This window comes from Orcinus orca, chromosome 5, assembly GCF_937001465.1.
Source record: "Orcinus orca chromosome 5, mOrcOrc1.1, whole genome shotgun sequence".
In the NCBI taxonomy this organism is placed as follows: Eukaryota; Metazoa; Chordata; class Mammalia; order Artiodactyla; family Delphinidae; genus Orcinus; species Orcinus orca.
The window spans coordinates 16,965,644-16,984,400 of NC_064563.1; the positions used below are offsets into that span (position 1 = coordinate 16,965,644).

General features: G+C 37.9%; 1 long non-coding RNA gene across 1 annotated transcript in view; it reads right to left on the reverse strand.

Moving 5' to 3' along the window:
• Positions 1-8,071: 8,071 nt before the first annotated feature.
• The window catches only part of LOC125964492 (uncharacterized), a 175,509-nt gene continuing 164,823 nt past the window's right edge, over positions 8,072-18,757 (reverse strand). Inside the window, exon 2 of the long non-coding RNA XR_007477555.1 lies at positions 8,072-8,151. This is a non-coding gene — a long non-coding RNA (uncharacterized LOC125964492). The remainder of the gene's footprint in view (positions 8,152-18,757) is intronic.

Here is an 18,757-nt window from a genome sequence, read left to right on the forward strand (position 1 = left end):
TGACAGAGATTTTTACCCAGATCTGAGGTCATGAAAAGAATTTAAAGTCATGTTTTGAGCATCAGCACCTTTACATGTCTACTATTCATAATTGCAATCACTTATCAAGTCTATACTATGTTCCAAGGACTGTGCTAAAAAAGCATTTTGCGATTTTATGTAATTTCACAACAACCCTATCAGGTAATGCTGTCACCTTCACTGTGCAGGTGAGGAAACTGTCTTAGATTAAATGGCTTACCCAAATTAGCAAAGCTAGGGAGTGGCAGAAATAAGATTGAATCCAGTCTGTCTGATTTCAAAGCCTTGTTATTGTTTTACTATGTCAATATTTTCTACAGATTGATGACTGACCTACAATTCACCTGTTAATATTGATGAGAATTGAAGCTTTGGATAAGCATGAAAGTGAAAGGTGATAAACTTCTTTTTAAAAATAAGACTATGGAAAGTTAAATTGCAATGGATAATTTGATTGATAGAGGCATTTCAATGTTGTGCTCAATCTCAGAAAATAGAGGACCCATAGGAATGTAGGGTACCTTTCCTTGCCTTTAAGCAGAACCATGCTTCTATCATCACAGAAAGCTGACTGTGAATTTTTAAAATATATTTTCTATATTTATGTATATTAGTTTGTATACTTTATATATTAATAGATTTACATATTAATATTTTGTATCTATATTACATATAGATGTTTGAAAAAGAAGATTGCATAACCATCTTCTTTATATAATTGTACAGAAAAACACATAACATAAAATTTACCATCTTATCCATTTGAGTATACAGTTCAGTGGTATTAAGTATATTCACATTGTGCAACCAATCTCCAGAACTTTTTCGTCTTGCAAAACTAAAACTTCATACCCATTAAAAAAACAATCCCTCATTTACCGCTCCCCCAGAACCCCCCGCCACTCTCAGCAACCACCATTTAACTTTCATTTCTATGAATCTGGCTACTCTAGATACCTTGTATAAGCGGAATCATACAGTGTGTGTGTGTGTGTGTGTGTGTGTGTGTGTGTGTGTGTGTGTGTGTGAGAGAGAGAGAGAGAGAGAGAGAGAGAGACTGGCTTATTTTACTTAGCTTAATATCCTCAGCATTCATCCATCTTGCAGCATGTGTCAAAATTCTCTTCCCTTTTTTTTAAAATTGAAGTATAGTTGATATATAATATTGTGTTAGTTTCGAGTGTACTGCAGAGTGATTCAGTTTTATATGTGTATTTCAGATTATTTCCCATTATAGGTTATTACAATATATTAAATATAATTCCCTGTGTTATACAGTAAATCCTTGTTGCTTATCTATTTTACATGTAGTAGTTTTTATCTGTTAATCTCATACTCCTATTTAGCCCTTCTCCATCCTCTGTCCCCTTCGGAAACTGTAAGTTTGTTTTTGACGTCTGTGAGTCTGTTTCTGTTTTGTATATAGATTCATTTGTATCATTTTTTAGATTCCACATATACATGATATCATATAATATCTGTCTCTCTGACTTATTTCACTAAGTATAATATTCTCTAAGTCTATCCATGTTGCTGCAAATGGCATTATTTCATTCTTTTCTATGGTTGAGTAATATTCCATTGTATTTTTGTGCCACATCTTCTTAAGCCAGTAGTCTGCTCATGGGCACTTGGGTTGTTTCCATGTCTTGGCTATTGTAAAAAGTGCTGTTATGAACACTGGGGTGCATGTATCTTTTCAAATTAGAGTTTTCATTTTTTTTGTACAGCAAAGGAAACCATCAACATCATGTTTTCCAGATATACCCAGGAGTGGGATTGCTGGGTTATATGGTAGTTCTATTTTTGGTTTTTTGGGAAATCTCCATTCTGTTTTTCATAGTGGCTGTACCAATTTACATTCCCACCAATGATGTAGGAGGGTTCCCTTTTATCCACACACTTTCCAGCATTTATTATTTGTAGACTTTGATGATAGCTATTCTGACAGGTGTGAGGTGATACCTCATTGTGATTTTGATTTGCATTTCTCTAATAATTAGCAATATTGGGCATCTTTTCATGTACTTGTTGGCCATCTGTATGTCTTCTTTGGAAAAATGTCTGTTTAGGGCTTCTGCCTGTTTTTTGATTGGGTTGCTTGTTTTTTCAACATTGAGTTGTATGAGCTGGTTATATATTTTGGATATTAACACCTTGTTGTTTGCATCATTTGCAAATATTTTCTCCCATTCCACAGGTGGTCTTTTCGTTTTCTTGATGGTTTCATTCACTGTACAAAAGCTTTTAAGTTTAGTTAGGGCCCATTTATTTACTTTTGCTTTTATCTCTTTTGCCTTGAGAGACTGATCTTAGAAAATATTGCTATGGTTTATATCAGAGAATATTTTGCCTATGTTCTCTTCTAGGAGTTTTATGGTATCATGTCTTATATTTAGGTCTTTAAATCATTTTGGATTTATTTTTATATATGGTGTGAGAGAGTATTCTAATTTCATTGATTTACATGTGGTTGTCCAGCTTTCCCAACACAACTTGTTGAAGAGACTGTCTTTTCTCCATTGTATATTCTTGCCTCCTTTATCATAGATTAATTGACTGTAGGTGTGTGGGTTTATTTCTGGGCTCTCTCTTCTGTTCCATTGATCTGTATGTCTGTTTTTGTGCCAGTACCGTGCTGTTTTAATGACTGTAGCTTTGTGGTATAGTCTGAAGTCTAGAGGGGTTATACCTCCAGCTTTGTTCTTGTTCCCTTCCTTTTTAAGCCTGAATAATATTCCATTGTATTATATATCACATTTTGTTTAACCATTTATCAGTTGATGGACATCTGGGTTGCTTCCACCTTTTGGCTGTTGTAAAAAAGGCTGCTATGAACATGGGTATACAGATATTTCTTCAAGAGTTTGCTTTCAGTTCTTTTGTGTACATACTCAAAAGTGGAATTGCTGGATTATTTGGTAATTTTTTTTTATTTGTTCAAGGACCACCATACTTTTTTTTTTTTAATAGTATGCACCATTTTACATTACCACAAACTGTGCACAAGAGTTTCTACTTCTCCGCATCCTCACCAACACTTTTTATTTTCAGGTATTTTTTGATAATAGCCACCTGATGGGTGTGAGGTGATATCTCACTGTAGTTATGATTTTCATTTTCCTAATGATTAGTGCTGTTGATCTTTGCATACGCTTGCTGGCCATTTATGTATCATCTTTGGAGAAATGTCTATTCAAATCCTCTGCCCATTTTGTAAATTGCGTTGGGTGTTTTTGGTGATGAGTTATAGGAGCCAACTTGATTCTTATCACAGTTTCTATTGCAGCATCTGACAACCTTCAGATAAGAAGAGCCATAAGTACTCCAAGATAAAATACCAAAGCATTAAACAAAACTGCAAGTGGATTTGTGTACTCTTCCCTTGTTAAGTATGAACACAAGAGCAGTTTTTAAAATGTAGACTGATTTAAAGTGCATAAACATTTGGTAAACCTAAGGAAGCATTTAATTTTGATTTCTAATATATTCTTGTCACATGACAGAACACTAATATGACTAATACTTGAATTAGAATAGAGTTTAGATACCATCTAATCCAATTCCTTCATTTTGCAGATAAGGAAACATTAAAGAAGAGAGAATATTTGCTATGTAGATAATTAATGGCACAACTGGGCCTGGAAGCCAGAGCCCAGGTCTCCAGTTAGGGCTGCTCTTCCACCTCTTGCGCTGCTGTCCCTGAGTAGAATAAAGCTGAGCATGTTACTTTTGGAATTTACTGAATTAGGATCCCAAACACCCAGATTCTGTTCTTGCTCTTGCTACTTGCTAGTTGTACTGTATTTAGCAAGACAGTCAACTACAGTGATGTTCAGTATTTTCCATCAATAGACAAGCATAAAAATACTTGCCCTGTCCAGCATCATGGTGATTGTGACGTACAAATGAGATAAATTATGTAAAATCAATCTGAAAATGTATGTGCTGTGTATTGGTTTGAGATTATTTCAAATCCACTTGTTTATGACTTAAGTAAAATTGTTTTATTCTACTTGTTTATGACAAAGACAGCAAAAACAAAGAGTTTTTAAGAAGTAAAGTTGTTGTGATATAAGAATGAAGTAAGTTGTTGCAGGATGTCATCATCTCATCTGTTGTCCTTAATAAGCACTTAATAGCTCAGCTGCCTAGGGGCCCTGCTGGGAGCTTACTGATAAGAACATGTGGAGAAGCACCTATGGCAAGGGGACATTTAGACTATAAATACTGACAGTTTGTGAGGAATATCTGAGAGAGAGGATTCTGGTCTGGGCAGAAGCTATATTTTTCTGATCTAACTGTCTGAAGATCTTGAGACACATGTTCCTGCTGTGGCCAGGTTACTCTTGGTGGGCAGTGGTGTTAAGCCATGCAGCAGTTTCAGGAAGAAGAGGGACATCTGTTCCTTCCTGGATAAGATACTCCTCGTAGGCAGTGGTGTAAGCTGGGCAATGGTCCCTTGAATGATAACCCTCGAGCAGCCTAGCCTGCCACCAACACCGGTGCCTTCATTCCTTAGCAACGTGCTCTAACAACAGAGGACCTTCATTGTTTGCTTTGGCAGCTGGACTTCAGCTCTTTGTTGGTTAAGCCATCTTTCCTAAGTCCCAATTTGTACAAAGGTACACCTTGAACTCAATTTGGACTTTATTCCTTGTATCTCCTCTTGCCTGGAACAGTAGTGTAACTAATCTATCATTTGTTTGTAGTGTGTTATTTCTTTATCTGCTTATTAAGAGATATTATCCTCTATGCTATTGGTTTGTGAAGTTATTATAGGTCCCACAGTGAACCTGTGTTAAATAAGTTGCTGGAAAAGACAGACTCAGTGTCTACGCATAATTTAGCCCCAGAACAAGACAGTATATATTGTATTTCATGCAAGTATAAGGTAGTATTACTATTAATGTGTACTTTTTCATGAAGCAGTGTATTAGGCTGAAGAAAAAATTTGAGAATCCAAATGCATACTTGTTTTTTTTTTTTTTTTTTTTTTTTTTTTGCGGTACGCGGGCCTCTCACTGTTGCGGCCTCTCCTGTTGCGGAGCACAGGCTCCAGACGCGCAGGCTCAGCGGCCATGGCTCACGGGCCCAGCCGCTCCGTGGCACATGGGATCTTCCCGGACCGGGGCACGAACCCGTGTCCCCTGCATCGGCAGGCGGACTCTCAACCACTGCGCCACCAGGGAAGCCTACATACTTGTATTTTAATCTTACATTTATCTCTAAGTACTTGTGTCTGACACATATCAAATCTTCAACAACTCTTCCCTCTTCTGTTTCTGGATTTCATTCTCTTCATCTGAAAAATGAGAAAACCTGGGCTAGATGATAGCTATAGACCAATCCAGCCAAAATACCCATGATGCTATGAAACAGCATGTCCCACTAAGATCCATTGCAACCAAAAAGTCTTCTGAGTCTATTAAATGTATACCCTGGGCCATAGTAACCTAGACATTGTCCTTATGCTCCATACCCAGGCAAACAAACAAAACAAACTCTCTATTTTATAAAGCCCTGCTTAGTAATACCCTAAATTTCCATGTCTTTCTTCCTCAAAGGTAACCTTTTCCCAAATCTTAAACTAGAATAAAGATTTCTCTCATCTTCTTATACCCATAACAACAGGAAAAAAAAGAAAACCACACACACACACACACACACACACACACACACACCCCTCCTTTAAAGAGGACATACTTTGTGTTTAACTCCCAGATCACCTGCCTATGGCTGAGTAATTTTGGACAAGACATTACATTCCTTAAGACTTCAGTTCTATAAATATATAAAATGGGAGGACCGTTTTCTACTTTCTAGAGTTATGGTCTGGACTGAGTGAGATATCCTACATATGGTGCCTAGCACAGAGCCAGATAGAGAGCAGATGCTCATTAAATGTTAGTTTTCCTCCTTCCCTTCCCAAATAATCACCATTAGGGAAACTGTCTGGGTCCACAAATAAGACCAGACTCCTTATAACAGGGATGCTGCTCATGAGAATTACTTAAGGAAGAAAAGCATCTAGAAAACTACGAGAGTTGTTTGTTCGTTTGTTTGTTTCCCAATTGATGATTTATGGAAATGCTGACTTCTTGGCAGGCCAAGAGCCGAGACACATAGACACCTAGAGTAGGGATGTAACTGAAGAGGTGAGGAAGGAATATAAGTGGAAACTGAGCATTCAAATCTCTTACCAATGGACCAAGAAAAATGATTTGCTTCACAGTGAAGTTACTTTACAGTGAGTGAAGTCCGGAAGTTTAGAATATAAATATTCAAAAATTGTCTGTGTAGAAATATTTTATTTATTTATTTATTTTTACATCTTTATTGGAGTATAATTGCTTTACAATGGTGTGATAGTTTCTGCTTTATAACAAAGTGAATCAGTTATACATATACATATGTTCCCATATCTCTTCCCTCTTGCATCTCCCTCTCTCCAACCCTCCCTACCCCACCCATCCAGGTGGTCACAAAGCACCGAGCTGATCTCCCTGTGCTATGCGGCTGCTTCCCACTAGCTATCTACCTTACTTTTGGTAGTGTATATATGTCCATGCCTCTCTCTCACTTTGTCACAGCTTACCCTTCCCCCTCCCCATATCCTCGAGTCTATTCTCTAGTAGGTCTGTGTCTTTATTCCTGTCTTACCCCTAGGTTCTTCATGACATTTTTTTTCTTAACTTCCATATATATGTGTGAGCATATGGTATTTGTCTTTCTCTTTCTGACTTACTTCACTCTGTATGACAGACTCTAGGTCTATCCACATCATTACAAATAGCTCAATTTCATTTCTTTTTATGGCTGAGTAATATTCCATTGCATATATGTGCCACATCTTTATCCATTCATCCGATGATGGACACTTAGGTTGCTTCCATCTCCAGACTATTGTAAATAGAGCTGCAATGAACATTTTGGTGCATGACTCTTTTTGAATTATGGTTTTCTCAGGGTATATGCCCAGTAGTGGGATTGCTGGGTCATATGGTAGTTCTACTTGTAGTTTCTTAAGGAACCTCCATACTGTTCTCCATAGTGGCTGTATCAATTTACATTCCCACCAACAGTGCAAGAGAGTTCCCTTTTCTCCACACCCTCTCCAGCATTTATTGTTTCTAAATTTTTTGATGATGGCCATTCCGACTGGTGTGAGATGATATCTCATTGTAGTTTTGATTTTCATTTCTCTAATGATTCATGAAGTTGAGCATTCTTTCATGTGTTTGTTGGCAGTCTGTATATCTTCTTTGGAGAAATGTCTATTTAGGTCTTCTGCTCATTTTTGGAATGGGTTGTTTGGTTTTTTGTTATTGAGCTGCATGAGCTGCTTATAAATTTTGGAGATTAATCCTTTGTCAGTTGTGTCATTTGCAAATATTTTCTCCCATTCTGAGGGTTGTCTTTTAGTCTTGTTTATGGTTTCCTTTGCTGTGCAAAAACTTTTAAGTTTCATTAGGTCCCATTTGTTTATTTTTGTTTTTATTTCCATTTCTCTGGAAGGTGGGTCAGAAAGGATCTTGCTGTGATTTATGTCATAGAGTGTTCTGCCTATGTTTTCCTCTAAGAGTTTGATAGTTTCTGGCCTTACATTTAGGTCTTTAACCCATTTTGAGCTTATTTTTGTGTATGGTGTGAGGGAATGATCTAATCTCATACTTTTACATGTAGCTGTCCAGTTTTCCCAGCACCACTTATTGAAGAGGATGTCTTTTCTCCACTTTACATTCCTGCCTCCTTTATCAAAGATAAGGTGACCATATGTGTGTGGGGTTATCTCTGGGCTTTGTATCCTGTTCCATTGATATATCTTTCTGTCTTTGTGCCAGTACCATACTGTCTTGATTACTGTAGCTTTGGAGTATAGTCTGAAGTCAAGGAGCCTCATTCCTCCAGCTCCGTTTTTTGTTCTCGAGACTGCCTTGGCTATTCAGGGTCTTTTGTGTTTCCATACAAATTGTGAAATTTTTTGTTCTAGTTCTGTGAAAAATGCCAGTGGTAGTTTGATAGGGATTGCATTGAATCTGGAGATTGCTTTGGTTAGTAGAGTCCTTTTCACAATGTTGATTCTTCCAATCCAAGAACATGGTATATCTCTGCATCTATTTGTGTCATCTTTAATTTTTTTCATCAGTGTCTTATAATTTTCTGCATACAGGTCTTTTGTCTCCTTAGGTAGTTTTATTCCTAGATATTTTATTCTTTTTGTTGCAATGGTAAATGGGAGTGTTTTCTTAATTTCACTTTCAGATTTTTCATCATTAGTGTATAGGAATGCCAGAGATTTTTGTGCATTAATTTTGTATCCTGCTACTTTACCAAATTCATTGATTAGCTCTAGTAGTTTTCTGGTAGGTTCTTTAGGATTCTCTATGTATAGCATCATGTCATATGCAAACAGGGACAGCTTTACTTCTTCTTTTCCAATTTGGATTCCTTTTATTTGCTTTTCTTCTCTGATTGCCGCGGCTAAAAATTCCAAAACTATGTTGAATAAGAGTGGTGAGAGTGGGCAACCTTGTCTTGTTCCTGATCTTAGTGGAAATGCTTTCAGTTTTTCACCATTGAGGACGATGTTGGCTGCGGGTTTGTCATATATGGCCTTTATTATGTTGAGGAAAGTTCCCTCTATGCCTGCTTTCTGGAGGGTTTTTATCATAAATGGATGTTGAATTTTGTTGAAAGCTTTCTCTGCATCTATTGAGATGATCATATGGTTTTTCTCCTTCAATTTGTTAATATGGTGTATCACGTTGATTGTTTTGCGTATATTGCAGAATACTTGCATTCCTGGAATAAACCCCACTTGATCATGGTGTATGATCCTTTTAATGTGCTGTTGGATTCTGTTTGCTAGTATTTTGTTGAGGACTTTTGCATCTATGTTCATCAGTGATATTGGCCTGTACTTTTCTTTCTTTGTGACATCCTTGTCTGGTTTTGGTATCAATGTGATGGTGGCCTTGTAGAATGAGTATGGGAGTGTTCCTCCCTCTGCTATATTTTGGAAGAGTTTGAGAAGGATAGGTGTTAGCTCTTCTCTAAATGTTTGATAGAATTCTCCTGTGAAGCCATCTGGTCCTGGGCTTTTGTTTGCTGGAAGATTTTAAGTCACAGTTTCAATTTCAGTGCTTGTGATTGGTCTGTTCATATTTTCTGTTTCTTCCTGATTCAGTCTTGGCAGGTTGTGCATTTCTAAGACTTTGTCCGTTTCTTCCAGGTTGTCCATTTTATTGGCATAGGGTTACTTGTAGTCATCTCTCATGATCCTTTGTATTTCTGCAGTGTCAGTTGTTACTTCTCCTTTTTCGTTTCTAATTCTATTGATTTGAGTCTTCTCCCTTTTTTCTTGATGAGTCTGGCTAGTGGTTTATCTATTTTGTTTATCTTCTCAAAGAATCAGCTTTTAGTTTTATTGATCTTTGCTATCGTGTCCTTCATTTCTTTTTCATTTATTTCTGATCTGATTTTTATGATTTCTTTCCTTCTACTATCTTTGGGGGTTTTTTGTTCTTCTTTCTCTAATTGCTTTAGGTGCAAGGTTAGCTTGTTTATTCGAGATGTTTCCTGTTTCTTAAGGTAGGATTGTATTGCTATAAACTTCCCTCTTAGAACTGCTTTTGTTGCATCCCATAGATTTTGGGTCGTCGTGTCTCCATTGTCATTTGTTTCTAGGTATTGTTTTATTTCCTCTTTGATTTCTTCAGTGATCACTTTGTTATTAATAGTGTATTGTTTAGCCTCCATGTGTTTGTATTTTTTACAGATCTCTTCCTGTAATTAATATCTAGTCTCATGGCGTTGTGGTTGGAAAAGATACTTGAAACAATTTCAATTTTCTTCAATTTACCATGGCTTGATTTGTGTCCCAAGATATGATCTATCCTGGAGAATGTTCGATGAGCACTTGAGAAAAATGTGTATTCTGTTGTGTTTGGATGAAATGTCCTATAAATATCAATGAAGTCCATCTTGTTTAATGTATCATTTAAAGCTTGTGTGTCCTTATTTATTTTCATTTTGGATGATCTGTCTATTGGTGAAAGTGGGGTGTTAAAGTCCCCTACTATGAATGTGTTACTGTCGATTTTCTCTTTTATGGCTGTTAGTATTTGCCTTATGTATTGAGGTGCTGCTATGTTGGGTGCATAAATATTTACAATTGTTATATCTTCTTCTTGGATCGATCCCTTGATCATTATGTAGTGTCCTTCTTTGTCTCTTCTAATAGTCTTTATTTTAAAGTCTATTTTGTCTGATATGAGAATTGCTACTCCAGCTTTCTTTTGGTTTCCATTTGCCTGGAATATCTTTTTCCATCCCTTACTTTCAGTCTGTATGTGTCTCTAGGTCTGAAATGGGTCTCTTGTAGACAGCAAATATATGGGTCTTGTTTTTGTATCCATTCAGCCAATCTGTGTCTTTTGGTGGGAGCATTTAGTCCATTTACATTTAAGGTAATTATCGATATGTATGTTCCTATTCCCATTTTCTAAATTGTTTTGGGTTCGTTATTGTAGGTCTTTTCCTTCTCTTGTGTTTCTTGCCTAGAGAAGTTCCTTTAGCAGTTGTTGTAAAGCTGGTTTGGTGGTGCTGAACTCTCTCAGCTTTTGCTTGTCTGTAAAGGTTTTAATTTCTCCATCAAATCTGAATGAGATCCTTGCTGGGTAGAGTAATCTTGGTTGCAGGTTTTTCTCCTTCATCACTTTAAATATGTCCTGCCAGTCCCTTCTGGCTTGCATAGTTTCTGCTGAAAGATCACCTGTTAACCTTATTGGGATTCCCTTGTATGTTATTTGTTGTTTTTCCCTTGCTGCTTTTAATATGTGTTCTTTGTATTTAATATTTGACAGTTTGATTAATATGTGTCCTGGTGTATTTCTCCTTGGATTTATCCTGTATGGGACTGTCTGTGCTTCCTGGACTTGATTAACTATTTCCTTTCCCATATTAGGGAAGTTTGCAACTATAATCTCTTCAAATATTTTCTCAGTCCCTTTCTTTTTCTCTTCTTCTTCTGGAACTCCTATATTTCAAATGTTGGTGCGTTTAATGTTGTCCCAGAGGTCTCTGAGACTGTCCTCGGTTCTTTTCATTCTTTTTTCTTTATTCTGCTCTGCAGTAGTTATTTCCACTATTTTATCTTCCAGGTCACTTATCTGTTCTTCTGCCTCAGTTATTCTGCTAGTGATCCCGTCTATAGTTTTTAAAATTTCATTTATTGTGTTATTCATCGTTGTTTGTTTCATCTTTAGTTCTTCTAGGTCCTTGTTAAATGTTTCTTGCATTTTGTCCATTCTATTTCCAAGATTTTGGATCATCTTTACTATCATTATTCTGAATTCTTTTTCAGGTAGACTGCCTATTTCTTCTTCATTTGTTAGGTCTGGTGGGTTTTTATCTTGCTCCTTCATCTGCTGTGTGTTTTTCTGTTTTCTCATTTTGCTTATCTTACTGTGTTTGGCATCTCCTTTTTGCAGCCTGCAGGTTCGTAGTTCCCGTTGTTTTGGTATCTGTCCCCAGTGGCTAAGGTTGGTTCAGTGGGTTCTGTAGGCTTCCTGGTGGAGGGGACTAGTGCCTATGTTCTGGTGGATGAGTCTGGATCTTGTCTTTCTGGTGGGCAGGTCCACGTCTGGTGGTGTGTTTTGGGGTGTCTGTGGACTTATTATGATTTTAGGCAGCCTCTCTGCTAATGGGTGGGGTTGTGTTCCTGTCTTGCTAGTTGTTTGGCATAGGATGTCCAGCACTGTAGCTTGCTGGTCGTTGAGTGAAGCTGGGTGCTGGTGTTGAGATGGAGATTCTCGCCGTTTGATATTATGTGGGATCTGGGAGGTCTCTTGTTGACCAGTGTCCTGAAGTTGTCTCTCCCACCTTTTTTTTTTTTTCTTGAGGGACAGGTATTTATGACATGGCTGAGCAAACTCTTTAAGGGAGTTAATCTGAGTCTGAAACAAACCATCAAATTAGATTGCAAATATAAACTTCACAAGAAGGCACACACTTAAAGGAAATCTTTAGAGTAGTTGTACTCATGATCATGGGTTTATATTAAAATGCAAGTGGTGGGCTTCCCTGATGGCGCAGTGGTTGAGAGTCCGCCTGCCCATGCGGGGGACGCGGGTTCATGCCCCGGTCCGGGAGGATCCCAAGTGCCGCGGAGCGGCTGGGCCTGTGAGCCATGGCTGCTGAGCCTGTGCTCCGCAAGGGGAGAGGCCACAACAGTGAGAGGCCCACGTACTGAATAAGAAAAAAAAAATGCAAGTTGTATTTGACCAATATCTATAGCCCTTCTCTCTTTCTTCCTCTCTGGGAAATGCATTAGTGGTTATTTCTAATTAGTTTTTATTTAGAAAATAGTCCATATTAAATCCTGTCTGAACTGAATCTTTGATCAAGATACTTGCTTAGTGGTAGATCCATATTGGAACCAGAACCCAGGGTGACAGAATCTCCAGACCCTTTCACTGTCTATTCTGGGTGCTGGTCCTCCAAATCAGTTTTTCTCTCTGGACAATGATATTTTTTACTCTAAATGAGGGTCTCTTTACCCCAGCTCTATAATATTTTGCTCTGGCTAATTCTTTGGAGATTGGCCTATCCATTATAGGATGTTTAGCAGCACCACCAGTCTCTACCACCTAGATGCCAGTAGCACCCCACCCCTCCAATTGTGACAATGAAAAGTGTCTCCAGACAGTGTCAAATGTCCCCTGGGGGACAAAAGTCACCCCAGATTGAGAATCACTGTCCTTAACAGGAGGAAAGGTGTGCTTATTTCCAAGCATAAAAGCTGTTTATCTAAGTATCTATTGTCCTACATAAGATGTTCAGTTTTCAAAAAAAAATCACAAGGCATATGTAAAGGAGGTACCACTTTGAAGAGAAAAATCAGGCATCACAGGCAGACTCAGATATGACCCAGATGTTGGAAATTTCAGATAAGTATTTAAAGTAACTATAGGTCAAGATGGTGGCATGGGAGGACGTGGAGTTCATGTCTCCCCACAACTAGGTCAGCTGCCGCACACTGGTGGGGGACCTCGATGCCCAAGAAGATGGGAGGAACCCCTGAGCAACTGGGTAGGATGTTGGGGGGAGTGAGAGGGGAGGAAAAGTGGAGGCTGGACAGGACTGGTGCCCCTGATGGGTAGCTGGGAGAGGGAAGGGATTCCCACGCCTGGAGGGACCCTCAGAGGCTTGGAGGTTGGGGGAGTGGGGAGTGTACCTAGTGTTTCCCCTGCCCATTTGGCCCCAGGAAGCCTGTTGGGCATACAGGTTGGGTCCCCTGACTTCCAGGGCCCCCTCTAGCCATGTGGGTCCTAGGGGCATAGGAGGGAGGTGGGGAAAGAAGAAGAGAGGCCAACGGGTAGGGACCCTCAAGGATCAGAGGATTGGTTGGGGGAGAATGCACCTAGCATTTCCCCTGCCCACTCGGGCCCAGGGAGCCTGCTGGGGTCCCAGACCTGGTTCTCCGCCCTCCAAGGCCAGAGGCACTCCTGGGCCCCTCCTGCTGTGTTGAGCCTAAGCCCGACCCCCCACCCCCCAGGGCCTATTTGAGCCCAGTGGGTCCTAAGCATAGTCCCCGCCCACCACCTAAACCCCGCCTACCACAGCCAAGACCTTTTTCTCCTCTTTTTTGCTGCTGTGGTTCTGTTTTACCTTCCAGTTGCTTCATCTATATTTTTATTTCTTTAAGTTTTTTCTATCATATCTGTTAGTTTTCTAATCTTATTTTTTACTCTTTGTTATTGTTCTGCTCCTTTTTTTCTTTCTTTTTTTTCCCTACACCACGTGGCTTTCAGGATCATGAGCTGGGGGTAGGGCCTGAGCTCCTGTGGTGGGAACTCCGAGTCTGAACCTGGAGTAACAGAGAATCTCAGACCCCAAGGAATATTCATCGGAGTGAAGTCTCCCGGAGGTCCTCATCTTGGCACCAAGACCCATATCTACCCAACAGCCTACAAACTCCACTGCTGGAAGCCTCAGACCAAAAAACCAGTAAGACAGGAACACAATCCTACCCATCAACAAAAGAAAAATGAGAAGAGAACAAAATATGTCACAGATGAAGGAGCAAGGTGAAAACTTATAAGACCAAATAAATGAAGAGGAAATAGGCAACCTACCAGAAAAAGAATTTAGAGTAATGATAGTAAAGATGATCCAGAATCTCAGAAATAGAATGGAGGCACGGATCAAGAAAATACAATAAATGTTTAACAAAGATCTAGAAGAACTAAAGAACAAACAAACAGAGATGAACAACATAATAACTGAAATGAAAAATACACTAGAAGGAATCAATAACAGAATAACTGAGGCAGAAGAACGAATAAGTGAGCTGGAAGACAGAATGGTGGAAATAACTGCCAAGGAGCAGAATAAAGAAAAAAGAATGAAAAGAATTGAAAGCAATCTCAGAGACCTCTGGGACAACACTAAATGCACCAACATTCGAATTATAGGGGTCCCAGAAGAAGAATAGAAAAAGAAAGGGTCTGAGAAAATATTTGAAGAGATTATAGTAGAAAACTTCCCTAACATGGGAAAGGAAACAGTCATGCAAGTCCAGAGAGTCCCATACAGGATAAACCCTAGGAGAAACACACCAAGACACATATTAATCAAACTAACAAAAATTAAATTCAAAGAAAAAATATTAAAAGCAGCAAGGGAAAAGCAACAAATAACATACAAAGGAATCCCCATAAGGTTATCAGCTGATTTTTCAGCAGAAACTTTACAGGCCAGAAGGGAGTGGCAGGATATACTTAAACTGACGAAAGAGAAAAACCTACAACCAGGATTACTCTAGCCGGCAAGGACTTCATTCATATTTGACAGAGAAATCAAAAGCTTTTCAGATAAGCAGAAGCTAAGAGAATTCACTCCCACCAAACCAGCTTTACAACAAATGCTAAAGGAACTTCTCTAGGCAGGAAACACAAGAGAAGAAAAAGACCCACAAAAGCAAACCCAAAGCAATTAAGAAGATGGCAATAGGAACATACATATTGATAATAACCTTGAATGTAAATGGATTAAATGTCCCAACCAAAAGACACAGACTGACTGAATGGATACAAAAATGAGACCCATATATATGCTGTCTACAAGAGACCCACTTCAGACCAAGGGACACATGAAGGGCTGGAAAAAGATACTCCATTTAAATGGAAATCAAAAGAAAGCTGGAGTAGCAATACTCATATCAGATAAAATAGACTTTAAAATACAGACTGTTATAAGAGATAAGGAAGGACACTACGTAATGATCAAGGGATTAATCCAAGAAGATGATATAACAATTATAAATGTTTATACACCCAACATAGTACATAAGGCAAATGCTAACAACCATGAAGGGGGAAATCAACAGTAACACAATAATAGTAGGGGACTTTAACACCCCACTTACACCAATGGACAGATCATCCAAACATAAAATAAATAAGGAAATGCAAGCTTTAAATGACACAAGGGACCAGATAGATCTAATTGGTATTTATAGAACATTCCACCCGATAGTGGCAGAATATACTTTCTTCTCAAGTGCACACAGAACATTCTCCAGGATAGATCACATCTTGTATCACAAATCAAGCCTCGGATTATTTAAGAAAATTGAAATTATATCAAGCATCTTCTCTAACCACAATGCTGTGAATTGTAAATCAATTATAGGAAAAAAAAAACTGTAAAAAACACAAATATATGAAGGCTAACAGTGTGCTACTAAATAACCAAGAGATTACTGAAGAAATCAAAGAGGAAATAAAAAACTACATAGAAACAAATGACGAAAACACAACGACCCAAAACCTATGAACGCAGCAAAAGCAGTTCTAAGAGGGAAGTTTATAGCAATCCAGTCTCACCTCAAAAACAAGAAAATCTCAAACAATCTAACCCTACACCTAAAGCAACTAGAGAAAGAAGAACAAAGAAAACCGAGAGACAGTAGAAGGAAAGAAATCATAAAGATCAGAGCAGAAATAAATGAAACAGAAATGAAGAAAACAATAGCAAAGATCAGTAAAACTAAAAATTGGTTCTTTGAGAAGATAAATAAAATTGATAAACCCTTAGCCAAACTCATCAAGAAAAAAAGGGAGAGGACCCAAATCAATGAAATTAGAAATGAAAAAGAAGTCACAGCTGACACCACAGAAATACAAAGGATTATAAGTGACTACTACAAACAACCATATGCAAATAAAATGGACAGCCATGGAGAAATGGACAAATTCTTGCAAAGGTACAATTTTCCAAGACTGAACCAGGAAGAATTAGAAAATATAAACAGACCTGTCACAAGTAATGAAATTGAAACTGTGATTAAAAATCTTCCAACCAACAGAAGTCCAGGACCAGATGGCTTCACAGGCGAGCTCTATTAAACATTTAGAGCAGAGCTAACACTGATCTTTCTCAGACTCTTCAGAAAAATTGCAGAGGGAGGAACACTCCCATATTTCTTCTACAAAGCCACCATCACCCTGATACCCAAACCAGAAAAAGATATCACAAAAAAAGAAAATTATAGACCAATATCACTGATGAACATAGATGCAAAAATCAACAAAATAATAGCAAACAGTATCCAACAATGTATTAAACGGATCATACACCATGATCAAGTGGGATTTATCCCAGGAATGCAAGGATTCTTCAATATACGCAAATCAATCAATGTGATACACAATATTAACAAATTAAGGATTAAAAACTATATGATCATCTCAATAGATGCAGAAAAAGCTTTTGAGAAAATTCAACACCCATTTATGATAAAAACTCTCCAGAAAATGGGCATAGAGGGAACATACCTCAACATAATAAAGGCCATATATGACAAACCCTCAGCACACATCATTCTCAATGGTGAAAAACTGAAAGCATTTCCACTAAGATCAGGAGCAAGACAAGGATGTCCACTCTCGCCTGCATTATTCAACATAGTTTTGGAAGTCCTAGCCATGGCAATCAGAGAAGAAAAAGAAATAAAAAGAATACAAATTTATTTTATTTTATTTTATTTTTTTATTGGAGTACAATTGCTTTCAATGTTGTTAGTTTCTGCTGTATAATGAAGTGAATCAGCTATATGTATACCTATATCCTCTCCCTCTTGGACCTCCCTCCCATCCCACTCACAGAGCACCGAGGTGAGCTCCCTGTGCTACACAGTAGGTTCCCACTAGCTATTTTATACATGGTAGTGTATTCATGTGAAACCTAATCTGCCAATTCATCTCACCCTCCCCTCGCCCCCCACCATATCCACATGTCCATTTTCTATGTCTGTGTCTCTATTCCTGCCCTGCAAATAGGTTCATCTCTACCATTATTGTAGATTGTACATATATGCATTAATATACAATATTTGTTTTTCTCTTTCTGGCTTACTTCTCTCTGTATGACAGACTCTAGGTCCATCCACATCTCTACAAATGACCCAATTTCATTCCTTTTTATGGCTGAGTAATATTCCATTGTATATATGTACCACATCTTCTTTATCCATTCATCTGTAGTTGGACACTTAGGTTGTTTCCATGTCCTGGCTATTGTGAATAGTGTTGCAGTGAACATTGGGGTACATGTGTCCTTTTGAATTATGGTTTTCTCAGGGCATATGCCCAGTAGTGGGATTGCTGGGTCATATGGTAGTTTTATTTTTAGTTTTTTAAGGAACCTCCATACTGTTCTCCATAGTGGCTGGGTTCAAAAATTTGAAGATCTTTATTTACTGTCACTTACGATTTCCAATGTTGCTTACAGGAAAACTAACATCATTCTGATTTTCTTCTTCTGTGGATAAGCTGTTAAATTTTTCTGGATACTCTTAGAAATTTCTTGTTTTCCCTAGTGTCCTGATCTCACCAGGAATTGATGAAGTATAAATGGTTTGTGATCAGTTCTACGGTGTCCTTGGTGGGCTCTTTTAATCCAAAGATTTTATGTTTATTAAACATTGGGAGTTGTTCTTTGGGTTTTTTTTAATCTTTTTATTATTATTATTTTCCTTTCTCTATGCATTCTCCTTCTGGAACTCCACTTAGATAAATTTTCTAACCCTGGGTCTGATCTCTCAGTCTTAATTTTTCCTTAATTTTCAATAACTTTTTGTATGTAGTGTAAATTCTGAGAGATTTCTTTCATTTTCTAGATCACCAACTTGGTCATAAAGCATGTTCAGTTTACTATTTAATTAGTCCATTAGATTTATTATTTCAGCCCTCATTTTTAAATTTTCAGGTACTATTTCTTCTGTAATCTTTAGGGAATCACTCTTCTGTATTTTTTTCTTATTCATAGTATTTTCTTACTTGCATTATAGACAAAAATACTATCAAATTTCTATAAGTGCATTAATTAGAAAATTTTTAAGGTTCTCTTTTGTTTTGTAAATTCAAGTTTTTCTGCCTCTTCTGTATGCTCTATTTTTGTTCTCATTTATGGATTTTGGTTTTGATTGTGATCATTGTTCAGTTTTAGGCTTCCCTATCTTAAAACATTTTTGACTCAAGGAAATCTCAAAACAGGAGAAAGGATGGGCTCACCTATGCAATAGAAGAATAATTTGCATTAGTGTCAGAGAAGTTGAGTCTAGTGGTATGGTGATGCATGTTGAGTGGGGGTAGAACCAGAGGCAGCATTATATATTGACTGTTCCTGATGCACAGCCTGCCAAGGTTCTTGCCCATTCTCTGAGCCT